Genomic DNA, 10,109 nt, shown 5'->3' on the forward strand with positions numbered 1-10,109 from the left:
ATGTTTGCATTGGTGCATTAAATATTTGTTGATGGGTTAGGTGAAGAATAAGGTTTAGAAAGCATGATTAGAGAAGAATAGAGTGATTACCCTATACACTAGAGTGACTAGAGTGCATATACACCATCAGTAAGGGTTCAATGCTTAATTCTACGTTCCCTGCTTTCATGAGCTGTCTTCCTACAAGTTTACTTGTTTTCACTGTATAATCTGAATTAGTGGAATTTGATTTATATTTGAAGAACTTATTTATTTTAACCAATTAGGCAAAATCATTTTAAGCATATAGTTGCATTCATATACATAGGTTGCATTGCATTTCATGAGTCTTACTTTTCCCTACTTATTTATTTTATCTCCTTAAACTAAGCATGAGGACATGCTAATGTCTAAGTGTGGGGAGGTTGATAAACCACTATTTTATGGTTTATCTTGTGTTTAATTGAGATGTTTCATCAAGTCTTCACCCACTTATTCATACTAATTGCATGATTTTATAATTCCTTCCTAGTTTTGTTCTATGGTTGAAAACTTGCTTCCTAGAGATCTTTAATTAGTATATTTTAATTCTCCTTTACACCATTCGATGTCGTGATCCGTGTGTTAAGTGTTTCAGGCTTTATAGGGCAGGAATGGCTTAGAAAATGGAGAGGAAGCTTGCAAAAATGGAAGGAACACAAGAAATTAAGGAGATGATCAGCGAGCATCGACGCGCACACATGGCTCACGCGTGCACGCGACATGGAGAAATTTGCAAAGACGCGTGCGTGTGCCTGACGCATACGCGCGGATTGGAGTCTGCACGAATGACGCGCACACGTGGACGACACGTATGCGTGATAAGAAAAATCGCTGAATGACGCGCACGTGTGACTGACGCATACGCGTGACCTACAAAATTAACAGAAAATGCTAGGGGCGATTTCGGGCCGTGTTTTGACCCAGTTTTCGACCCAGAAACACAGAATAAAGCCAGGAAACAAGCAGAGACTCGATATACAGAGAGACACATTGACATATTCTCATTAGGATAGTTTTTTTTAGGTTTTTAGATCTGAATTTAGAGAGGATTACTTTCCCTCTAGGTTCTCTTTTATATTCATAGTTTATTAGTTTTGCTTTTGAATATTGAAGAGTCATTACCTCCGTTGAAGACACTATTCTAGTTTGTTTCCTTACTTACTCTTTTATTTATTTCATATTCTTAATTCTTGTTTAGAGTAGTAATTGGATTATTTTCATGGATTGTTGGTATGCGAAATTGTTACTCAGGTTGTGAATTATTGTTCGAAATTGATTCCCTAGCGATGGCACCAAAAATGGATGCACAGAACCATGGTCTAAACATATCTTCACAACTTCGCATAACTAACCAGCAAGTGCACTGGGTCGTCCAAGTAATAAACCTTACGTGAGTAAGGGTCGATCCCACGGAGATTGTTGGTATGAAGCAAGCTATGGTCACCTTGTAAATCTCAGTCAGGCGGATATAAAATAGTTATGGAGTTTTCGAAATTAATACTAAAATAAGGATAGAAATACTTATGTAAATCATTGGTGAGAATTTCAGATAAGCGTATGGAGATGCATTCATTCCTCTAAACCTCTGCTTTCCTGCTGTTTTCATCTAATCCGTCTCACTCCTTTCTATGGCTGGCTTTATGTAAGGATGTCACCGGTGCCAATGGCTACTTTCAATCCTCTCGAGAAAATGGTCCAAATGCTCTGTCATAGCATGGCTAATCGTCTGGAGGCATCACCCTTGTCGTTGGTTGCATCCTATTCCTCTCTGTGAAAATGGTCCGATGCGCTGTCACTGCATGGCTAATCATCTTGGAGGTTCTCGATCATACTGGAATAGAATTTACTATCCTTTTGCGTCTGTCACTACGCCCAGCACTCGTGAGTTTGGAGTTTGTCACAGTCATTCAATCCCAGAGTCCTACTCGGAATACCACGGACAAGGTTTAGACTTTCCAGACTCTCATGAATGCCGCCATCAATCTAGCTTATACCACGAAGATTCTGATTAAGAGATCTAAGAGATACTCATTCAATCTAATGTAGAACGGAAGTGGTTGTCAGGCACGCGTTCATAGGGAATGATGATGATTGTCACGTTCATGACATTCAGGTTGAAGTGCGAATGAAGATCTTAGAAGCGAAATAAGATGAATTGAATAGAAAACAGTAGTACTTTGCATTAATCTTTGAGGAACAGCAGAGCTCCACACCTTAATCTATGGAGTGCAGAAGCTCTACCGTTGAAAATACATAAGTGATAATGGAGTTCATTGGTCTCGGCCCCAGAGGGGAACCGGAGTAACCAAGACTACTATGATCCGAATATAAAACTCAGGATGTCTAATACAATAGTAAAAAGTCCTATTTATACTAAACTAGTCACTAGGGTTTACAGAAGTAAGTAATTGATGCATAAATCCACTTCCGGGGCCCACTTGGTGTGTGCTTGGGCTGAGCTTGAAGTCTACACGTGGAGAGGTCATTCTTGGAGTTGAACGCCAGCTTTTGTGCCAGTTTGGGCGTTGAACTCCACTTTGCAACTTGTTTCTGGCGTTGGACGCCAGAATTGGGCAGAGAGCTGGCGTTGAACGCCAGTTTGCATCATCTAAACTTGGGCAAAGTAGGAATTATTATATATTGTAGGAAAGCCCTGGATGTCTACTTTCCAATGCAACTAGAAGCGCACCATTTTGAGTTCTGTAGCTCTAGAAAATCCATTTTAAGTGCAGGGAGGTCAGAATCCAACAGCATCAGCAGTCCTTCTTCAACCTCTGAATTTGATTTTTGCTCAAGTCCCTCAATTTCAGCCAGAAAATACCTGAAATCACAGAAAAACACACAAACTCATAGTAAAGTCCAGAAATGTGAATTTAACATAAAAACTAATGAAAACATCCCTAAAAGTAACTAGATCCTACTAAAAACATACTAAAAACAATGCCAAAAAGCGTATAAATTATCCGCTCATCACAACACCAAACTTAAATTGTTGCTTGTCCCCAAGCAACTGAAAATCAAATAGGATAAAAAGAAGAGAATATACTATAAATTCCAAACTATCAATGAAATATAGCTCCAATCAGATGAGCGGGACTTGTAGCTTTTTGCCTCTTGAATAGTTTTGGCATCTCACTTTATCCATTGAAGTTCAGAATGATTGGCATCTATAGGAACTCAGAGTTCAGATAGTGTTATTGATTCTCCTAGTTCAGTATGATGATTTTTGAACACAGGTATTTTATGAGTCTTGGCCGTGGCCCTAAGCACTTTGTTTTCCAGTATTACCACCGGATACATAAATGCCACAGACACATAATTGGGTGAACCCTTTTAGATTGTGACTCAGCTTTGCTAAAGTCCCCAATTAGAGGTGTCCAGGGTTCTTAAGAACACTCTTTTTTTTTACTTTGGACCTTGACTTTAACCGCTCAGTCTCAAGTTTTCACTTGACACCTACACGCCACAAGCACATGGTTAGGGACAGTTTGGTTTAGCCGCTTAGACCAGGATTTTATTCCTGTAGGCCCTCCTATCCACTGATGCTCAAAGCCTTGGGATCCTCTTTATTTACCCTTGCCTTTTGGTTTTAAGGGTTATTGGCTTTTTGCTCTTGCCTCTTGGTTTTAAGAGCTTTTGGCTTTTTCTGCTTGCTTTTTATTTCTATTTTTTTTCGCCTATTTATTTTTTATTTTTTTTTCTTTTTTTTTTTCTGCAAGCTTTGTTCTTTGCTGCTTTTTCTTGCTTCAAGAACCATTTTTATGATTTTTCAGATTATCAAATAACATGTCTCCTTGTCATCATTCTTTCAAGAGCCAACATATTTAACATTCTTAAACAACAACTTCAAAAGACATATGCACTGTTTAAGCATACATTCAGAAAACAAGAAGCATTGTCACCACATCAATATAATTAAACTAAGTTCAAGGATAAATTCAAAACTCATGTACTTCTTGTTCTTTTGAATTAAAACATTTTTCATTTAGGAGAGGTGATGGATTCATAGGACATTCATATCTTTAAGACAAAGTTACTAACTACTAATGATCATGTAATGATGACACAAACATAGATAAGCACTTAACATAGAGAAAACGAAAAACAGAGAAAGTAAGAACAAGGAATGAGTCCACCTTAGTGATGGTGGCGTTTCCTTCTTGAGGAACCAATGATTTCCTTGAGCTCTTCTATGTCTCTTCCTTGTCTTTGTTGCTCCTCCCTCATTGCTTTTTGATCTTCTCTTATTTCATGAAGAATGATGGAGTGCTCTTGATGTTCCACCCTTAGTTGTCCCATGTTGGAACTTAATTCTCCTAGGGAGGTGTTGATTTGCTCCCAATAGTTTTGTGGAGGAAAATGCATATGAGGCATCTCCGGGATCTCATGGTGATGAGCTTCCTGCGCCTCTTGAGCTCCATGAATGGGCTCTCTTGCTTGCTCCATCTTTTTCTTAGTGATGGGCTTCTCTTCCTCAATGTGAATGTCTCCTTCTATGGAAGCTCCAGCTGAGTAACATAGATGGCAGATAAGATGAGGAAAAGCTAGCCTTGCCCCAGGAGAGGGCTTTTCGGCTATTTTGTATGTAGAGTTCAAGGGAGATGACTTCATGAACCTCTACTTCTTCTCCAATCATGATGCTATGGATCATGATGGCCCGATCCACAGTAACTTCAGATCGGTTGCTAGTGGGGATGATGGAGCGTTGGATGAACTCCAACCATCCTCTAGCCACAGGCTTGAGGTCCAATCTTCTTAGTTGAACCGGCTTGCCTTTGGAGTCAATCTTCCATTGAGCTCCTTCCACACATATGTCCATGAGGACTTGGTCCAACCTTTGATTAAAGTTGACCCTTCTAATGTAGGGGCATTCATCTCCTTGCATCATAGGCAAGTTAAACGCCAGCCTCACATTCTCCAGACTAAAATCCAAGTATTTCCCCCGAACCATTGTAACATAGTTCTTTGGATCCGGGTTCTTACTTTGATCATGGTTCTTGGTGATCCATGCATTGACATAGAACTCTTGAACCATTAGGATGCCGACTTGTTAGATGGGATTTGTTAGAACTTCTCAACCTCTTCTTTGAATTTTATGTCGGATCTCCGGATACTCATTTCTTTTGAGTTTGAAAGGGACCTCGGGGATCACCTTCTTCTTGGCCACAACATCATAGAAGTGGTCTTGATGAGCTTTGGAGATGAATCTTTCCATCTCTCATGACTCGGAGGTGGAAGTTTTTGTCTTCCTTTTCCCTTTTCTAGAAGATTCTCCGGTCTTAGGTGCCATCAATGGTAATGGAAAAACAAAAAGCTTATGCTTTTACCACACCAAACATAGAATATTGCTCGCCCTCGAGCAAGAAAATAAAGAATTAGATGAAGAAGAAGAAGAAAAGATGGAGAAGAGTGGGGAGGTGTGTTTTCGGCCAAGAAGAGAAGAGAGGGTTGTTTTGTGTGAAAATGAGGAAGAATGGAAGGCTTTATATAGGGAAGGGAGGGGGGGTTAAGGTTCGGCCATATGGGTGGGAAATTGATTTGAATTTTGAAGGTAGGTGGAGTTTATTGGGTAGGTTTATGGGGAAGAGTGGGTGGATGTGAGTGGTGAAGGGTTAATAGGGAAGAGAGATGGAGGTGATAGGTGAAGGTTTTTGGGGAAGAGTGTTTATTGGGAATAGAGGATGATTGAGAAGAGAGAAGAGAGTGAGTGGAGGTAGGTGGGGATCTTGTGGGGTCAACAGATCCTGAGATGATCCTGTGGGGTCCACAGATCCTGAGGTGTTCAAGGATTTACAACCTTGCACCAAATTAGGCATGTAAAATGCCCTTTGCACACAACTCTGGACGTTCATCGCCAGGTTGGTGCCCATTTTGGGCGTTCAACGCCCATTTGTTGCCCATTTCTGGCATTGAACGCCAGAACCATGCTTGTTCTGGGCGTTCAGCGCCAGCTCTTCTCTAGGGTGCAATTCTGGCGTTCAGCGCCAAGATGCTGCCCATTTTGGGCGTTCAGCGCCCAGATACTGCCCATTTTGGGCGTTCAGCGCCAGAACCATGCTCTATTCTGGCGTTGAACGCTAGACAGGTGCTTCCTCCAGGGTGTGATTTTTCTTCCGCTGTTTTTGATTCTGTTTCTAAGTTTTTCGTTTATTTTGTAACTCCACATGATCATGAACCTAAGAAAACATGAAAAACAAAAATAAAATTAGATAAACAAACATTGGGTTGCCTCCCAACAAGCGCTTCTTTAATGTCAATAGCTTGACAGTGGGCTCTCATAGAGCCTCACAGATGTGCAGAGCTTTGTTGAGACCTCCCAACACCAAACTTAGAGTTTAGATATGGGGGTTTGACACCAAACTTAGAGTTTGGTTGTGGCCTCCCAACACCAAACTTAGAGTTTGACTGTGGGGGCTTTGGTTGACTCTGCTTTGAGAGAAGCTTTTTCTGCTTCCTCTCCATGGATGCAGAGAGAGATCCTTGAGTTGTAAACACAAGGTTGTCCTTATTTAATTGAAGGATCAATTCTCCTCTGTCCACATCAATCATAGCTCTTGCTGTGGCTAGAAAAGGTCTTCCTAGGATGATGGATTCATCCTCTTCCTTTCCAGTATCCAGGACTATGAAATCAGCAGGGATGTAAAGGCCTTCAACCTTTACTAACACGTCCTCTACTTGTCCATAAGCCTGTTTTCTTGAATTGTCTGCCATCTCTAATGAGATTTTAGCAGCTTGCACCCCATAGATTCCCAGTTTCTCTATTACAGAGAGGGGCATGAGGTTTATTCCAGAACCAAGGTCACACAGAGCCTTAAAGATCATGGTGCCTATGGTACAAGGTATTATGAACTTTCCAGGATCCTGTTTCTTCTGAGGCAATGTCAGTTGATCCAGATCACTTAGTTCATTGGTGAACAAGGGAGGTTCATCTTCCCAAGTCTCAATACCAAATAATTTAGCATTCAGCTTCATGATTGCACCAAGGTACTTGGTAACTTGCTTTTCAGTAACATCCTCATTCTCTTCAGAAGAGGAATACTCATCAGAGCTCATGAATGGCATAAGGAGGTTTAATGGAATCTCTATGGTCTCTAGGTGAGCCACAGATTCCTTTGGTTCCTCAGAGGGAAACTCCTTATTGATCACTGGACATCCCAGGAGGTCTTCCTCATTGGGATTCACGTCCTCTCCTTCCCTTACAGGTTCGGCCATGGTTATTAATTCAATGGCCTTGCACTCTCCTTTTGGATTTTCTTCTGTATTGCTTGGGAGAGTACTAGGAGGGATTTCAGTGATCCTTTTACTCAGCTAGCCCACTTGTGCTTCCAAATTTCTAATGGAGGACCTTGTTTCATTCATGAAACTCACAGTGGCCTTAGATAGATCAGAGACTAAGTTTGCTAAATTAGAGATATTTTGTTCAGAGTTTTCTGTCTATTGCTGAGTGATTGATAGAAAAGGCTTGCTGTTGTTAAACCTGTATCTTCCACCATTATTAAAGCCTTGTTGAGGCTTTTGCTGATCCTTCCATGAGAGATTTGGATGATTTCTCCATGATGGATTATAGGTGTTTCCATAAGGTTCACCTAAGTAATTTACCTCTGCTATTGCAGGGTTCTCAGGATCATAAGCTTCTTCTTCAGAAAATGCCTCTTGAGTACTGTTGGATGCAGCTTGCATTCCATTCAGACTCTGAGAGATCATATTGACTTGCTGAGTCAATATTTTGTTCTGAGCCAATATGGCATTTAGAGTATCAATTTCAAGAACTCCCTTCTTCATAGGCGTCCCATTACTCACAGGATTCCTCTTAGAAGTGTACATAAACTGGTTATTAGCAACCATGTCAATGAGTTCTTGAGCTTCTGCAGACGTTTTCTTTAGGTGAATGGATCCACCTGCAGAAGTATCCAATGACATCTTTGATAGCTCAGATAAACCATCATAGAATATATCCAGGATGGTCCATTCTGAAAGCATGTCAGAAGGACACTTTTTGGTCAGCTGCTTATATCTTTCCCAAGCTTCATAGAGGGATTCACCTTCTTTCTGTTTGAAGGTTTGAACATCAACTCTAAGCTTGCTCAGCTTTTGAGGAGGAAAGAACTTGGCTAAGAAAGCCGTGACCAGCTTATCCCAAGAGTTCAGGCTGTCTTTGGGTTGAGAGTCCAACCATATTCTAGCTCTGTCTCTTACAGCAAAAGGGAAAAGCATGAGCCTGTAGACTTCAGGATCTACTCCATTAGTCTTAACAGTATCACAGATCTGCAAGAATTCAGTTAAGAACTGAAAAGGATCTTCAGATGGAAGTCCATGAAACTTGCAGTTCTGCTGCATCAGAGAAACTAGCTGAGGTTTCAGCTCAAAATTGTTTGCTCCAATGGTAGGAATGGAGATGCTTCTTCCATGTAAATTGGAATTAGGTGCAGTAAAGTCACCAAGCATTCTCCTTGCATTATTGTTGTTGGGTTCGGCTGCCATCTCCTTTACTTGTTCGAAATTTTCAATAAGATTGTCTCTGGATTGTTGTAATTTAGCTTCTCTTAGTTTTCTCTTCAGAGTCCTTTCAGGTTCTGGATCAGCTTCAACAAGAATGCCTTTTTCTTTGTCCCTGCTCATAAGAAAGAGAAGAGAGAAAAAGAAAAGAAGAGGAATCCTCTATGTCACAGTAAAGAGGTTCCTTATTATTAGTAGAAGAAGAAAAGGAATAGGGGTGAAGAAGAATGAAGAATCCAAACACAAAGGTGATGATAGGAGCAGAGATGTGAGATGAAGAGAAGTGTTAGTAGATGAATAAATAAATAGAAGGGGATGAGAGGAGGAGAGAATTTTCGAAAATAATTTTTGAAAAAGAGTTAGTGATTTTCGAAAATAGTTTTTGAAAAAGGTTAGTAGTTTTTCGAAAATTCAAATAAAAAATAAAATAATTAGTCTAATTAAAAAGAAATTTTGAAAAAGAGGGAAGATTTTTTCTAAAATTAGAGAGAGAGAGTTGGTTAGGTAGTTTTGAAAAAGGTAAGAAACAAACAAAAAGTTAGTTAGTTAGTTGAAACAAATTTTGAAAAGATAAGAAGTTAGGAAGTTAGAAAAGATATTTTGCAATCACTTTTTTTGAAAAAGGTAAGATAAAAAGATATTTTTGAAAAGATATGATAGAAATTAGTTTTTGAAAAAGATTTGATTTTTAAAATCTCAATTAATGACTTGATTCACAAGAAATCACAAGATATGATTCTAGAGCTTAAAGTTTGAATCTTTCTTAACAAGTAAGTAACAAACTTGAAATTTTTGAATCGAAACATTAATTGATGATGTTATTTTCGAAAATATGATGTAAAATTAAGAAAAATATTTTTGAAAAATATTTTTGAAATTTTCGAAAATAACTAAAAAAATTGAAAAAAGATTTGATTTTTGAAAAAGATTTTGAAAAAGATAAGATTTTTTTTAATTGAAATTTTGATTTGACTAATAAAAACAACTAGATTTTAAAAATTTTTGAAAAAGTCAAATCTAATTTTCGAAATTTTAAGAGGGAAAAAGGGAAAAATATTTTTTTTTGAATTTTTATGATGAGAGAGAAAAACAAGAAAAATGATGCAATGCATGAAAGTTATGGATCAAAACAATGAATGCATGCAAGAATGCTATGAATGTCAAGATGAACACCAAGAACACTATTAAGATCATGATGAACATCAAGAACACATTTTTGAAAAATTTTTAATGCAAAGAAAATATGCAAGACACCAAACTTAGAATTCTTTAATGCTTAGACATAAAGAATTCAGGAATGCATATGAAAAACAAGAAAAGACACAAAACATGCAAATGCAAAGATCAAACAAGAAGACTTACTAAGAACAACTTGAAGATCATGAAGAACACTATGAATGCATGAATTTTTTCGAAAAATGCAAGATGAACATGCAATTGACACCAAACTTATAACATGACTCAAGACTCAAACAAGAAACACAAAAAATATTTTTAATTTTTATGATTTTCTAATTTTTTTGTATTTTTTCGAAAATTATTTGAAAAACAAAAATAAGGATTCCAAAATTTTTAATATGAATTCCAGGAAT

General features: G+C 38.5%; 1 non-coding gene across 1 annotated transcript; it reads left to right on the plus strand.

The window, feature by feature from the left end:
- Positions 1–7,995: 7,995 nt before the first annotated feature.
- Positions 7,996–8,103, plus strand: LOC148577903 (small nucleolar RNA R71). Its single transcript, XR_015903355.1, has one exon. It is a non-coding gene; the product is annotated as a small nucleolar RNA R71 (small nucleolar RNA).
- Positions 8,104–10,109: the final 2,006 nt, after the last annotated feature.

Source organism: Arachis ipaensis, chromosome B1 (genome assembly GCF_059453495.1).
Source record: "Arachis ipaensis isolate K30076 ecotype BB chromosome B1, ASM5945349v1, whole genome shotgun sequence".
Classification (NCBI taxonomy): domain Eukaryota; kingdom Viridiplantae; phylum Streptophyta; class Magnoliopsida; order Fabales; family Fabaceae; genus Arachis; species Arachis ipaensis.